We start from the raw sequence: 6107 nt of genomic DNA, 5'->3' as shown, positions 1-6107 counted from the left end.
AAATCCACTAAGTACTTTGAATTGGCAACAGTACAAATGTTCTGAGAGACTCACTGATGGCATTTCTAATCAATTCAGTGAGTAATAACTGCAGATTTCTATGAAGCAATTTACTTGCAAAGAAGAAGGGGGAAAAGATGCTTGCTCTTCTGTACGAGATACTCAGCCTACATGAAAGAAACGTATCAGAAGAATAGGATCCTCTCCCCCTACCATTTCATATTTCTGTTTCATAAAGGAGAGACATGTATCCCTAAATGCATACTTCAAAAGGAGAAGCAGCAGAGGTATGTATACACAACTGGCCTCCTTCCATTACGTGCAGATCGTCATTGCTTCATCCAAATTCTTTTCCCAAACAGTTTTAGTCTCCAACACAGAATTCAAACAATATATCCAAAAAAAAAAGGTTCTTTCACCAACCCTAAGCTATGGTTTCATAGAGACCTACCTTCTACTGCAGAAACCTATCAATTTTAGAAAATCTCTACAGAAAATACCTTACCATTTTCTATCTGAGCAAGATAACAGTACAGAGCTGGGTAGGACTAGTATCTATGTTTTTGAAAAGCGGGCTGTTCTGTTTTAAGAGTAGCGTTCCAGAGCAGAACCAGAGAAATAAGAGAGTTTCTAGCCATTTGTTTGCTAACTGGGGCAGAAATGTACAGAGTCTCCCTCCTTGTTTTCAGCTTCCTTGCCAAAGGCCGACCTAACAGTTGCTGAAGTCAATGCAAAGACTTTATTAATATTAATAGGAGTTGAATTGTACAGGAAAAGTCAAGGAGTTAAGCTAGATTCTGCTCCCCCCACTAAAACAGTGCCCCATATACACAAAATGTGCATAACTATTAGCCGCCTTCTATGTCCAAGTCCCAGAAACGTTGCATATAAATAAAACATTAACTCAAATGCTGTAAAGACATAAATGATTATGTACATGAATGATAATTTTCAATATTTAGTGGCATAATGTAAAGGAAACGAATAATATTTAACTAGCGTTTTGATAGGATGTTGTGAAATTACATGTGGGAACTGGAAGATTAAGCAACATAAAGAAATAGGAAGAAGAAAAGAGTGGACAATGATATATTATGACATATGTATGTTACATATTATATATGATTAATATATATTTATATATGGATGATATAGAATGATAAAGTAATATGAAAGAGATAAGAGAATAAAAACATAGGAATACACAATTATTATAGCTGAGTTTAATGGCCATATAGGTAATGGTAATTTCTCCAGCAGTTGATCAGTGCCTAAACGCCAGTACAGCTACGCAAATGCAAATCTCAAGTGTAGAAAATAAACAGGCCAGTATTTACACTTTAGGAACTCTCTCCTGCTTGAAAAACAATTAAGGGTCAGAAGAACAACTAGTAACTTTCCCTTTTTCTATCTGGAATATACAGTGCAACCATGTGAATGACCAGTCATCAGCTACTCAAATCAGGGAATATTACCACTATAGAAATGGCTGTATTTCTTGTCAAAGTTATCTGGCAGAAAAAAAATATATAGTTTTTCGTTTCTTTAAAGGGCAACCTTCTTCATGTTGCAGTTTCCTGCTTCCATTCATTCAAAGAGGAAGGGGTTTGGTCTTACAGTGACGTTAGAAAGATTTACTTTTTTAGCCTAGAGGTCTGCAAGCATTACTTTGATCTGAATCCAAGTAACCTGGAAAATACCTTATATGAATACCAGCTTGGTATAAGAATGCAAGAAACTATCTATCTTAATTTGATTATTTTAAATGGATTGGAGTTTTGCGTAGGTGGAAGACTCGTTCGTTACAGAAAGGAGTGCTACACAGACTAATATATAAATAGCTCTTGCTAGGAGCAGAACAATAGCTGTGTTTCTCCTCTCAGAGCACAGATACAATTAGTTAGAGGATATTGCATTCTTTAGACATTTTTGGTATCCAATAGAAAAAGAACAATTGCATTTCAAAACAAAATATTGTATTTGAAAATCATTTCCCCTTTTAATTACCTGCCAAGACTTTCAGTCTTTCCTCTGCAAATGAGCACATCCCTTGTAGTGGAGCACAATGCTTTCCCACACTGCTGGAGGCTTGTGAGGTCACCCACTCCTGCTGCTCCAACACACAATCCTGAACTTGGGTCTTGGCAGGAAAGTAACTGCTTTCCGCAGCCACTGTTTTAAAATACATGTGTTCCTCTAATGTTTGCATCTATCATTAGGTGAACTTCACTGATTTAACTTCTGTACTGTTACTGTCACAGAACAACTGTATCCTCCTGTTCTATAAAAGCTGGGGCAAAGCCAGTGTATTTGTATTCAAAGCAGGATATCTCGGTCCGCTGATGACACTGTATTCCTCTTGCTGTATTTATATTTGGCTGATGTAGATTTCATCATTTCATCCAGTGGCAATAATTCATTCCATGCAGTTTGTGCCTACTCCACTCTCGCTGTCTTAGAGAACAGACCTATTGTATGCATTTAAAACTAGCTTAAAATATTAATAATCATGGTTAGCTAGATGGAAATATGATTGATTGCTACATATTCTACTAAATAATAAGGCAAATCAATAGCTATAGTTATACAACCAGTCCCATGGGATAAAGTAATCAAAATCAGTTCCTATGTTTCAAGTTTGTTTGTCACTATATCTTGTTTTTGTAGTCATAGCGTAGATGTGAAAATCTTTCTCTGAGGGCACCCTGTAATGGTAGGATACAAAGGCCAAATATATATCAAGTGTTGTACTGTTACAGACTCTTCCCTGTTAACAACTTGTCATTCTCCTCATTATCAGTGGAAAACCTTAAAATACTCTCATTGCACTGTGACCAGCGTCGAGCCATTATTTTTGGGTGACTCATCCAAACTGCTCACTTTTTAGTTTCTTGTCTTGTTTGCCATAATTATTTCTCCTGTCAAAACAGATATGTCAATGGCAGGCATGCATATGTGTAAAGTAAAATAAGCATGGCAGGAGTAGTACTATCCTGCTAATATTTTTTAATACTTGAAAACAAAAACACAACTTATTAAACTTTCCAACCCACCTTCTCCCCTGTACCTCCTTTATGGAACATAATTTACTTGGATGCTCTGCAATAAATATACTAATACTGTGCAGTCTCGACAACTTGTTTTACAAATCATATATATAACAACAAACTTGCACCCAATCATTTATAATGGTATTACTTACCCAAAATAGTTTTCAAATTGAGTAAGATAAAAGACATATCATCTTGTTAGCATTCAAAGATCAGGAGAACTGGTAGATCTAGCAAGAACTGGTAGGTCCTGAGCTTTAAAGGAGATCAGTGTAAGGGTTATCTTTGCATTGCCAAGAAGCTCAAAGCTTGAATATCTGCTTTCTCTGTGCTATTAAAAATCCCACAAGTTTTGCAACAGTAAGCTTGCTATCCTACGTCTTGAACAAATTCAAAAAGAGCTCAGTAATCATATTTTGTCTCTATAAACTTTGAGTGTGCTTCTGAGTCATGTTTACTGCTTTCTATCCTAAACTGATTTCACCCGAAGTGCAGCATGAGCAAAGTGAGTTTGTATGTACGTATGAAGCCGTTCAAGGCTTGCGCTCCTTTTTTAGGCAAAGAGCAAGTTACTTGTTTACTGGGAGACATACTCTCGTATGTTCTGGTTCATTTGTGCTCCTGGAAGGGTGCGATGGAGCTGGAAGCAGGGGAATTGGCAGCTAGTGCAGCTCCTGGGAACGCAGCTCCCGCTGGCCGGCTACGGAGGACGACTGGCCAGAACGAGCTACACGTGCAGCTCTCTGAGATCAGGAGTCAGTTGCTGTAAATCGAAATACATAGCAGTCTCCACCCAGATGGAGAATAGCAGGGATCTGCCTGCAGCACGGTGGAGCTTTAGGCTCCTTCGGTGCCTACAGCAGAGGTTTGGCAAAGCAAAGACTGGAAAGACCTGTGAGTTCTTCTCAGGGGGAACGTGACACTAGGCCGAGCATTTTCAGGAACTAGGGTCTGTTAAACGGCTTGAGATCCATTTTGACAACAGGCCCTGCGTTTGTTACGCTCTACTTTGGCCAACAAAGTTAGCAGGAGTAAGCAAACAGGCAACAAGAATCAGTGTATGTTCAAAGGGGAAAAAAAAATTGCAAAATTCAGCCCTAAAATGAACGTATGGCTTGGAACGTGAAGTTGAAGCACACGTCACTAAAACCACTTAACATTTGGACTTCTTGTTAGTTTTCTGTATGGTGGAAAACAACAGAACAGATAGTGGAGAAGAAATGGCTCAAAAGACTAGTTTTTAGCGTTTAAGTCTTGTCCAGTTGGACAGAAAGCTTAAGAAGAAATTTAGGGATGGAAAGGACTGAGAAGTAAGGAAATGCAAACTGGATCATTTTGAAGGGAAAAGTACTGTAAATGGAAAAGCAGGAAGCGCAGTTAGCGCTGACAGGGGCAGCAAGGAAGGCAAGGAGGTGGTACAGGGACAGCGGGTGCAGGAGACAAAGAAAACTCTGCAAGAGTAAATACGGGAAGGGGGTTTCGGTAGCTTCCAAGTAAGAAATCAATCTGCTGCCAGAGCCACACGGCTTCCCTTAACTTCAGTTGCTGACCGAAGCGGGGCCGGGGGGACGTCTGCTACCTCACCAGCTGCATCGCCAAGGGGGAACCCCGCCGGCAGCGGCGGCAAACTGGGGGCGATGCCGCCGCCGCCGCCCGCCCCGCCTTCCGCGAGCAGCGGCGGCGACGGGCCCGCTCCGGCCTCACCGCCGGGGGTCCGGCCCTGCGGCCGCCGCCGCCCGAGGGAGCGCGGGGGCAGCGGCCGGCGGCGACCGCCCCAGTTCCCCCCCGCCGCCGCCGCCGCCGCCGCCGCCGCTAGGTGTCGCCCGGGCCCGGGCCTGCCCCGCGGCCCCTCCTGCGCCCCGGCCGCCGGCGGGGCTGTCTCAGCGCGAGCCGCGGCGCGCGGAGCGGGCGGAGGCGGCGGCGCGGCGCAGCGCAGCGACGCAGCGCGGCCCGGCCCGGCCCTTGCCCGCGCGGCTCCTCGCGCTGACGCAGCCCCCCGCGCCGCTCTCGGCACCCGCCTGCGGCCGCCCGGGCGGCTCCGGGCACGGCCTGCGGCCACTCCTCGGCGGCGGCGGCGGCGGCGGGAGCCGCGGAGAGGCGAGGGCTGCGGCGGCGGCGGGCGGAGCAGCCATGTTGGAGCGGGGAATAGAGTGACTTTCCTCGGGGCGGGAGCGCGGCCCCGGCGGCTCTCGGGGCGGCCAAGGGAGGGGGGCGCTCGGCTCCCGGCGGCGTCCGGATACCGCTGGCGGGCGGAGGAGGAGGAGGAGGAGGGGAAGGAGAAGAGGGAGCGGAACCGCCCCCCGGCCCCACGGAGCTCCGGCGCTGCTGGTGAGTTGCGGCCGCTCATTGTCTCCCGTGCCCGGCGTGCGGGTCCGGCTGCCGGCGCTTGGCTGGGCTGGGCTGGGCTGGGGGGAGGGTGAGGCCTGGCCCGCGGAGGCGAGCGGGCAGTCTCGGCCTGGCGTGTTGGGGCGGGGGGGGAACCCGGCCGCGGGGGAAAAGGTGTTGGGGGGCCGGAGGAGGGGGAAGGACGGGACCGCTGCGGGCCCCGGAGGCAGCAGGAAGCCCTGGCCGGAGCGGGCTGCCCCGGGGGAAGGGGGCTGTCGGGCTGCCGGCGCCGCTCCGCGCCCCCGCACGGCCGCGAGAGGCCGGCGGGGATTTCCCGGCGGCCGGGGGGGCCCGGCCCGGCCTTGGGCAGCTGCCGGCTGCCGGGCCTCGTCCCGCCGGCGGAGCGCAGGCCCGTTGGGGCGGTTTTGGAGCGGGGGGGGGGTGGAGTGGGAGGTTTTTTTGTTTTGTTTTGTTTTTCTTCTGGTCCCGGTTGTGCTCCGTAACCTTTCTCCCCACCACCGCCACCTCCTCAGAGGAGGCTGCAGCTTTCTCCTGACAGCTCTCGGCAGCCTCCGCGCCTATGACACATCGCAGGTCCCCACGCACCCGGAACGCGCGGGTTTGCGTGGGTGGCCGGAGGGTTTTTCGTGCCCTGAGCTTCGCGTGCTGGAGGGAAGGGATAGGTGAGCGTTTACTGGCCCTGGACTTGGGCGAACTCCTTCTTCTCCCTCC

The 6107-nt window shown here is 48.4% G+C and overlaps 1 protein-coding gene across 7 annotated transcripts in view; it reads left to right on the top strand.

Annotated features, from left to right (window-relative positions):
* Nucleotides 1–5225: 5225 nt before the first annotated feature.
* CDK17 (cyclin dependent kinase 17) overlaps nucleotides 5226–6107 on the top strand; it is a 98408-nt gene continuing 97526 nt past the window's right edge. The window contains exon 1 of one of the 7 annotated variants that reach the window (XM_068938223.1): nucleotides 5226–5378. The gene's annotated coding sequence lies outside the window, so the exon portion shown is untranslated. Of the gene's footprint in view, nucleotides 5379–5807; nucleotides 6059–6107 lie in introns of those variants that run through there. The other 6 variants (XM_068938175.1, XM_068938230.1, XM_068938184.1 and 3 more) reach the window with 6 other exon arrangements.

The sequence above is a fragment of the Struthio camelus genome, chromosome 1 (assembly GCF_040807025.1).
Source record: "Struthio camelus isolate bStrCam1 chromosome 1, bStrCam1.hap1, whole genome shotgun sequence".
NCBI classification, from domain to species: domain Eukaryota; kingdom Metazoa; phylum Chordata; class Aves; order Struthioniformes; family Struthionidae; genus Struthio; species Struthio camelus.
This window is presented reverse-complemented; position numbering and strand designations above follow the sequence as displayed.